Source organism: Canis lupus, chromosome 24 (genome assembly GCF_048164855.1).
Source record: "Canis lupus baileyi chromosome 24, mCanLup2.hap1, whole genome shotgun sequence".
Taxonomy (NCBI): Eukaryota; Metazoa; Chordata; class Mammalia; order Carnivora; family Canidae; genus Canis; species Canis lupus.
The window spans coordinates 29,921,546-29,931,722 of NC_132861.1; positions in this window are offsets into that span (position 1 = coordinate 29,921,546).

The following is a 10,177-nucleotide window of genomic DNA, read 5'->3' on the forward strand; positions in this document are numbered from 1 at the left end:
TTTTTGGGACGGGGGCGGTGTTTCTTCCTCAGTAAGTCCTCTGTGACCCCTTTACACCGCGCAGCCTGCTCTATCCCCCAGCCTTGGGGCCAGGTCGCTGGGCACTGTCCCCCAGGACCCAGCAATCCACACCCCCCACCCCATCTAGGTCCTCACCATCCCCAAATATCCTCCTCCCCCGCCCCCACTACACTCTGAAGAAGCCAAAACAACCATCACAAAATCCTCAACCGGGAAGAAAGAGGACACATTTCTCCTTCAGCCTTGGTGCTAGTCTTCTGCCAGAGGAGAAGTCGGCCTCAGAAAGGGGAGCAGAGGGCAGCCGGGGGGGCTCATCGGTTTAGCGCTGCCTTCAGCCCAGGGCCTGATCCTGGAGACCTGGGATTGAGTCCCGCATCAGGCTTCCTTCATGGAGCCTGGTTCTCCCTCTGCCTGTGTCTCTCTCTGTGTCTCATGAATGAATGAATGAATGAATGAATGAATGAATAAATAAATAAATAAATAAATATTTTTAAAAGGGGGGAGCAGATGAGCTCCCTCCTCATAAGCCTCCAAACCCCTGCTGGGGTCCCAGGCCCAGGCGGAAGAGATGCACCACCTTCCCGTCCACTGGTCCCCTGGACGCAGTCTCCCTTCTAAAGAGAACTGAATTCCCTCCTTTTCTTCACCTGCTAGGCCCACCACGGTGCAGAGGCAGTGATGTGAGGCTCTTTGGAATTAACAGGCCAGTGCCCTGAAATAACCTTCAGAGCCCTGGTCTCAAGGTCATGTGCTCAAGGAAAGGAGGCCGATTGGCCTCAAGAGACTGCAGTCCGGACCAGAACGTGCCTGGCAGAGGTCACTCCACCAGAAGCCTCTGATTCGCGGGAGAGTGCACCTGGACTTTGCAGGAGGCTTCCCTTCAGCCCCCTCTCACACTTCCACAGATTGATGTGGCAATATTTATTCCCATTTAATTGAGACACTGGTTTAATTTCAGATTGCCTCAGTTTAAGGCCCAATGGGGTTTTCTGCAGCTTTTTTCCCCAGTGCCTCTACAGAAACTAATTGCTGTTAATATCCAATTTTGGCTTTATTATTCGTTAGCCAATTATGTATCCCATAGCCCAGGCCCCTTGCTGCTTACTGCCTCTGCTGGAATCAGCTAACACTATGCCTGGCTTCTGCTTCTTTCCTTCGCCTCTATTCAGACCCTCCCCCCACCCTGAGCTGATTTACAGGGCACATCAGTCATTTTGTTTGTCCCCGCACTTAGCACAGTTGGGGGAGGTGGGGGACTTTGAAGCTGGGTTTTTTTTTTTTTTCCTCCTTTGGAGGGAGATTTCTTCTTTGCAGGTGAAGTCAACAATTCCCAGGTTTTTTTTTTTAAATATAATATTGAAGTTTTTCTGCTCTCTCTTCACCACCTCTGGGCTTTCTTTGGCTGGAGCCATTTTTGGAGTAGCCTGTTTCAGCCAGAGGCCAGTGCAGTGCTTTGGCCCCTGAGTTGCTCCTCCCTCCTGGCTCTCCTGTTACCTCCCCAGGGCCCGGCTGACAGCTACCACATATATATGTGTAACACCATCGGCTCTCACCCTGTGCCCAGACCTTGTCATTCCACATTTCAAGGAGGGAAACTTGAAAAAGCAATTTGGAAAAGGCACCATTTTCAGAGATGAGGAGGGAGCGTTTGTCTCTCCCACAGATGCCCTGGAAACAGCTCCTGCTTTAGTTCCTTACCGGGTGGAGCTGACGCAATTGGGGGCCAGAGCCTTTTTTTAAAAAGTGGTGTGGGGGTTTTTTGGGGTTTTAATTTTGTTTTTTGGGTTTGTTTGTTTTTTTTTTTTTTTTTTTGCCTCATTTTATTTGTGTGCTCCGAGTTCACTGACATACAGAAGCAAGCGCTTCCCATTCCTGGTGTTCTGGAAACAGGAAAATAAAAGTAAAAAGTCATGACGGCAGGAAAATTCTTCTTTGTCTGTTTTCCCTGCTTCCCCCATTTTGAAATAACGCCCTAAATGCTCTAACGTGCTCTCACATTGATCTCTAGCAGTTCTGTAGCAACCTGCATAGTATCAGCGTCAGAATCGATGGAAAGAAAACAAAATTTCAGAGCAGCTGGCTTCGGCTGGGGCTGCCCTTTGCCACCTGGAAGCCCATCACCCCCTTCAGACGAAGCCAGAGGAGGCCAAAGACATCCTGGCGTGGGAATCCAATGGTCAGGTTTTTCAGAGGGAGGAAGTGGGAGTGAATGTTGTGGAGGTCTGGGACGCTGTTAAGAAGGTGCCTTACACATAAGGCTCCATAAATACCACCAAATTGGATGTAATTAAATTAGCAGCAGCTGTCCTGCTTTTCTTGCAGAAAAGCTTCAATTATGCATTAAGGTCTTGTGGGCAGAGGACAGATAGAGTGACCTCACAGGGAATGAAGGGGCTTAAAAGTGTGTCCAGTTCATCCCTGAGCCTCAGCCCTGCTTGACTCAGCCAGAGGTCTGGAGTTTGATTTTCAGACAGTGTGTGCATGGTAGAGAGACTTGCATGCGTGCCCAATCCCAGGCAAAAATTCAAGGAGCAAAAAAACCTCTTCTTTGAAATCTTCCTATCCTCTTTGCAGAATATTTCTTTTACTTTGTCATTACCCGTCTACTCAAATCTCTCCCTTCATCACCCCGGATTCATGTCTCATCCAAGGTCTGCCTAACGACGCAGTGGTGTGTTGTAAGTAAGTAAATAAATAAATAAATAAATAAATATCAACTTTTTCCTTCAGCTGTCCTCCTCCAGTCCCTTGAAAACATTCATATTCTCTGTGGTCAACAGGGATTAGGAGAAAATCAGTGAGGTTAAGTCATCTCAACAATAATATGCGATTTGCTTAGTTTCTTAACTTTCCCAGAGATATTTCTGTGGTATTCAGTTGTAGAAATTTCTAATAAAGGCATCCAAAAGTGGGAAAGCAGGAGAGCACTAGCATCCCCACTTTTTATGTGAGGAAAGCTTCATTGCCCCTTCATTCCAGACAGACCAATGCTCCAAACACACAGATATGACATAGTTCATGAGAAAACACATTTCGGGGCACCTGGCTGGCTCAGTCCGTAGAGCTTGCAACTTGATCTCAGGGCTGTAAGTTCAAGCCCCAGGTGGAAGTGTAAAGGTTACTTTTTAAAAAAAATTTTTTTTTTTTTAAGAGTGAGAGAGCATGTGAACGGGGAGGGGACTTTTTTTTTAATTTTTTAATTGGAGCTCAATTTGCCAACATATAGCATAACCCCCAGTGCTCATCCCGCTAAGTGCCCCCCTTAGTGCCTATCACCCAGTCACCCCAACCCCCCGCCCATTTCCCCTTCCACTACCCCTTGTTCAATTCCCAGAGTTAGGTGTCTCTCATGTTTTGTCACCCTCACTGATATTTTCACTCATTTTCTCTCCTGTCCCTTTATTCCCTTTCACTAATTTTTATATTCCCCAAATGAATGAGACCATATAATGTTTGTCTTTTTCCGATGGACTTATTTCACTCAGCATAATACCCTGCAGGTCCCTCCACGTCGAAGCAAATAGTGGGTATTCGTCCTTTCTAATGGCTGAGTAATATTCCATTGTATACATAAACCACATCTTCTTTATCCATTCATCTGTCGATGGACACCGAGGCTCCTTCCACAGTTTGGCTATTGTGGACATTGCTGCTAGAAACATCGGGTGCAGGTGTTCTGGTGTTTCACTGCATCTGTATCTTTGGGGTAAATCCCCAGCAGTGCAATTGCTGGGTCGTAGGGCAGATCTATTTTTAACTCTTTAAGGAACCTCCACACAGTTTTCCAGAGTGGCTGCACCAGTTCACATTCCCACCAACAGTGCAGGAGGGTTCCCCTTTCTCCACAGCCTCTCCAACATTTGTGGTTTCCTGTCTTGTTAATTTTCCCCATGAAGAGAGAGTCTTAAGCAGGCTCCATGCTCAGCACAGAGCCCATCGTAAGGCTGGAGCTCCCAGGCTGGAGCTCCCAACTCTGAGATCGTGACCTGAGCCGAAACCAAAAGTTAGACACTAAACCAACTGAGCCATCAGGTGCCCCCCACCCAAAATAAAATCTTAAAAAAAAAAAAAAAAGTAAAAGAATATACAAGAACCCCAAATGAATCTCGTTGTTTCCCTCCTTAAGCTCTGATGGCCTACTAGTCCCAATTGAAGGCAGGGAGGAGAACCCAGAGCCAGTTAACAAAAACACCTGTGATGTGATTTTTGCTTAATAAATGCAAAACTTTATTATTTTGCATAATGAATCCAGTTCAGATTAAGGCCACCACATTTAAAGCCAGCCCTTTCATGTCACTTTGCATAATTGTGAATTCTGATTTCACAATTCCATGAATGAAAATTAATTATTCAATTAAATGCTGGACTATGTGACACGGTGAACCCACATCACTCCAGAAATCCAAAGCAGACTCAAAGGTGTTCCTGGCAAAATTGGAATTGGACAGAGCTTGATTTTGCCATAATCCAGCATTGGTTTTGTTCACTCTCTTCCTAGCTGGTCCTTCCCTTGTCTAAAAGAGCTCCCCCTTCTCCTTGACACCCTGACTGTGTCCTATTCCCACAGTGCATCTGTGTTTCCAAAAATGGCAAAGTCAGGGCCAGAGCAGGTTCTTGGAGGGCAAGAAGCAAAAAGGGTTGTGACTTATTTCCAGCACGTACAGTAACTGCCTTCGAGCTTTCTGCCAACCTCTGAGAAAACTTGAACTTGGAAAACGTCAAACGTTTCTCCCATCTTTCCACTCTTTCCCTTCTATCTCAGCATCTTGCCACCTTCATGTGGACAATTAATCAATAGCAACAGCGTGGCATGAGAAGTTACGAGCATGATCTTGCTGCCAGGCCATACTGCATCCCTATTGCGTTAAACCTGTCTTACTCAATTCCTGAATCACTCATCATGCTATTGACTAAAAACTATCCAAGATAGCATGTGGGGCATCTAGGAACATCATTTAGTGCAATACCAGGGCCTCTCAGAAGTCTAGAGGAATTTGGTTTCTTCCATTTTTTGACAATTCCAGGATATTGCAAAATTAAGAAATGCCAAAAGCAGAGTCACCCAACTTATGGTGTATTTTATATACTTATAGTTAAGAATCTAGGGGATCCCTGGGTGGCTCAGTGGTTTGGCAGCTGCCTTTGGCCCAGGGCGTGATCCTGGAGACCCAGAATCGAGTCCCATGTCAGGCTCCCTGCATGGAGCCTGCTTCTCCCTCTGCCTGTGTCTCTGCCTCTCTCTCCCTCTCTCTGTGTATCTCATGAGTGAATGAATAAAATCTTAAAAAAAAAAAGAATTTGAAATTACATGATTAATATCTGCTTTCTATACGGTATGTGTAGCATCTTCCAAAGATATTACTAAAAAGTCTTCCTATGAGACCCTTTGTGATTCTGGCACCCAAGAAGAAAGTCCTGTATGCTCAGGCCTAGCCCTCAGCCCCCAGAGAGAACATAGCTTAGGGCATATGACTGCAAGTTTTGGCATTAGACTACCTCTGCTTGATTCATGGTTCCTTCAGTAAGCTATGTGACTTAGGGTAAGTTGCTAAACCTCTCTGAGCATGTTCTGTAAAAAAGTGATGATAATAATGCTATCTACTTCATAGGGTTGTTGTCAGGATTCAATAAACAACGCATGTTAAAATGTTTAGCATAGCACAAAGCACTGTTCAATAAAATTATATGCTAGCATATATGGAAATTGAAAATCTCTAGTAGCCATATTGTAAGTACAAAGAAACATTTGACATGGATTTTAAGCATATGTTTTATTTAACCCAATACATATAACCCAAAATATTGTAATTTCAACATGCAATCAATATAAAAACCATACTAAGATATTTAACCTTTTTTTTTTTACCATAGTAAATCTTCAAACTCTGATGTGTATCTTATACTCATGCATCTCAATTCAGATGCTAAATTTTCATCAGAAATAACTTGCTTCATATTTTGGTTTCATAGAATTTGTAGCTGAAGAGGTAAATTCACATGCCCAAGTTAGTTCTCACCATTCTATTTTCTGTAAAAAAAAAAAAAATTTGACACAGAGAGAGAGCACAATCTGGGGGGGGGGCGGGGAGCAGGCAGCACACAGAGGGAGAGGAAGAAGCAGGCTCCCCTCCAAGCAGGGAGCCCAATGCAGGGCTCATCCCAGAACCCTGAGATCATGACCTGAGCTGAAGGTAGAGACAACCAGCTGAGCCACCTAAGGTGCCCTTAAATATCTTCTAATAACCAAACAGAGTATCTGGGGATTTTTGTTTGTTTTTAGATTTTATTTATTTATTCATAAGCATGAATGAGAGAGAGAGGCAGAGACAGACAGAGAGAGAAGCAGGTTCCCTGCAGGGAGCCTGATGCAGGACTCCATCCCAGACTCCGGGATCACGTCCTGAGCCAAAGGCAGAAGCTCAACCACTGAACCACCCAGGTGCCCCCAGAGTATCTGTTTTTAAGTTTAAATGAGAGACTCCACTCTTCAGTCATATTTCAAGTGCTCAGTAGACACATGTGGTTAGTGGCTCCTGTGCCAGGTAGTACAGGTTTTAGTATAATACTTGGCATATAGTAAGTATTCAATAAATGCTCACTAGCCATTATACTCAAGGCCCATTCCTCCCCAGACACAGGAAACAACTCCTTCTCTTCCCTCAGAATCTGAGTTGGACCAACCTTGTCCTTTGCCCTGCCCATGGTCTCTGCGGTGAGCCCGTCCTGACTTTTCCCACTGTGATTCCATGAAGCCTTCTGGAATCTCTAGGATTATTGTACTATGTGCATGTGTCAGGAGTGGGGATAGCAATGCTTTTGTGGAGGGTTATTCTTGGCAACAATAACTTGGTACATCTGTGCAGCAGAAATGACAGGACTAGCGTGGTCACATTGGTGACTGACATTTGTTCCTATTCACAGACCAAATTGTATGTGAGAGAAAATAGACACGAGTATGGGACATGCTCCTAAATTTAATTCCATGCTAATTTCTCATACTGTTAATTACAGATCTTTTCTAACTTTCTCATATTCATTTTTCAAGCAGTTTTTCTTAAAATTTTGCGGTGTGTCAAATATTGATGTCAGCTAGGAGGAATGTGTAGATGCATAAGACTCACTCCCTCTCTGTCCTCAATAATCCTACAGACTAAGAAAAACTAAGACAAATATGAAAATAATCATGACGAAGCCAAATGTGATGGGTGTCATATAAGAGAGATGGTCAAAATGCTAGGAGAGCTCAAATGAAAGAGATGCCTTTTCCAAGGAGAGGGTTAGGGAAACTTCAAGAGGCAGGTGGGATATTGAAGTGGGGGTTGGGAGGAGCATCCTAAATGGTAAGATTAGTTTGAGCACCATCCCAGAGATGAGGAGAGTCAGCAGGACGAAGCCTAGGTATAATGACAATACATCAGAAAGAAAGTTTGGGGCCAGATTGCATGTGGGAATTGCTGGATCATATAATGTCTTAGTCAGCTCAGGATGCCATAACAAAATACCACAGACTGGCTGGCTTAAACAACAGAAATTTATTTTCTCACAGTTCTGGAGGCTGGAGGTTCAAGATCAGAGTGCCAGCATGGTTGGGTTCTGGTGAGAGCTCTCTTCCCAGCCTGCAGATGGCTGCCTTCTTGCAGTGTCCTCATGTGACAAAGAGCAAGAGAGAACTCTGGTCTTTTCTTATAAGGGCCATCATGATGTTCCCACCTTCTTCTAAACCTGATCACTCCCAAATAATATTTGCTGTCTCCAAATACCATCCCATGGAGGTTAGGGCTTCAACATCTGAAGTTGGGGTTGGGGGGAGATAATTCAGTTCACAGCACATAGAAATCCTATTTTTAATTTTTTCTGGGAACCACCATACTGTTTTCCATAGTATACACCATTTTACATTCCCACCAACAATGCATGAGGTTCCAATGTCTCCACAACGTTGCCAATCTGTTATTTTCTGTTGTTTTTTAAATAGCAGTCATCCTGGGACGCCGGGGTGGCTCAGTAGTTGAGCTTTTGCCTTTAGCTCAGGTCATGATCCCAGGACCTCAGGATCGAGGATCCTGAGTCAGGCTCCCTGCAGGGAACCTGCTTCTCCTTCTGCCTATGTCTCTGTCTCTCTCTGTCTCTCTCTCTCTCTGTTTCTCATGAATAAATAAATAAGATCTTTTTAAAAAACAGCACTCATCCTAATGGATGTGAGGTGGCATCTTGTGGTTTGATCTGCTCTCTCTAAAGATTAGTGGTGTTGGAGCATCCTTTCATGTGCTTTTTTGGCCTTTTTTTTTTTATTGGCCATGTATATATCTTCTTTGGAGACATGTCTGCTCAAGTTCTTTGCCATTTTTTAATTGGATTGTTTGATTTTGTTGCTGCTGTGACAATCATTACTTTGTCAAATCTGAGGCAGTTGCAACAAATGGCAGCGTCAGCAGCCCCTTGTCCACTGAATGAAATCTTATGGTCCTAACTCTAGTATCAGGTAGTTGCCCTGGTCACCTGCATGCCTGCTGATCACCATGGGTCTCCTGGTAGTATATGCTTAAATCCTCAAACTTACCTCCTTGTTGGGTTCTCTGAAACCCTTCTTGCCTGTCTCCAATTTCTGAGGGGGAGGCTTGACCTCTGGAGGATTCCTGTTCCATATCTGATGAAGGACTTCAGACAGTAGTATGTTTACATCCTTGACCATGACCTCTGGCATATTATTCAGAACTCTGACAATTTCAAGTGACAGAAACCCAATTTGCACCAGCGTACACATTCATGAGAATTTAGCAACTTATGGACCCTGTGCAAGAATCTAGTAACTAAAGAATGGCTGGAAACATGGGACTAAACATCTTTGAGTCTTCCATCTCCATGCTTTTCTGCATGTAGTTAATTCTTCTCTTTCTGCAAACTGGCCTCTGCTTCCCAAGTCCACACAGCAAGACATGTGGCCTTTGGGATTTCCCAGGTTTTACATTTTATAGCCCAGCTTAGGTCAGGTGCCCACCCTGGGACCAATCAACTTGACCAAAGAGATGGAAACCCCCAATTGGTCAAGTGTGAGCTAGGTGTAGGCATGAGCTCCCATGGTAACTGTGGGTGTAAGGGAGGAGCAGCCACCTAGGAAAAGGTACTAAATAATACCACCATGTTCTATGACCACCAATGTTCTATGGAAGGTGCTCCTGGACTTGTACGGTGTACACACTGTGTGGCAGAGGTCCTGGTGAGAATATCCTATTTCTGGACTCAAATCCACCAGACCAGCATCTCCCTCCCACATCCTCCTTCCTCAGAAGGCCTCAACACCAGATCCCATCACATCCTCTGGAGTCCCGTGGTTTGAAATGCTGACCACTGCTCCTGATGCTGGTGCCAAGCTCCCAGCATGCTTCAGGGTCAAGTTTAGTTTATGATAGAAGTGAGTTGTGAAGATTACAAATTGTTACTTTATTTTTTTTTAATTTTTATTTATTTATGATAAGCACACAGTGAGAGAGAGAGAGAGGCAGAGACACAGGCAGAGGGAGAAGCAGGCTCCATGCACCGGGAGCCCGACGTGGGATTCGATCCCGGATCTCCAGGATCGCGCCCTGGGCCAAAGGCAGGCACTAAACCGCTGTGCCACCCAGGGATCCCACAAATTGTTACTTTAAAAAAAAAAAACAACTGTATAACATTTGGTGCTTTTCACAACACTACACTCCTACCTTACTGTGCTCTCTCCCTAGCAAACCACCAATATGTCTTGTCTCCTGCCTAAAAAAGAAAGGGGTGGGGGGGTAGGAAACATCAGAAATGCATAAATGCCTAAGCTCTCATCTACCAGGGGTTCCTGGACAGAGAGCAATCTGGGACCTGAAGGAAATCCCCATGGAAAGGCCCTGCTCCCAAGCCTCACTAATTCTGGGTTTAATTCTCTCCTCTGAGGCCAGGCATTGAATTACTGTCCCCCCACCCTCCCATACCTCCTGTTTCCCATTGTCTCATCTAATAAAGGTTCCAGATCTGAAAGTATCTGAGACCCTAACCCTAATCCAATTAAACCCTGCAAAAGCAAAGAGACTCAGGAAAGACAAAGAGGTGAAGAGGTTAATAGCAGACAAAACCTCCACTGATGAGCTAAATTAGCCTTGCCCACCTCAGGAGAAATGTTAAAAGCAGA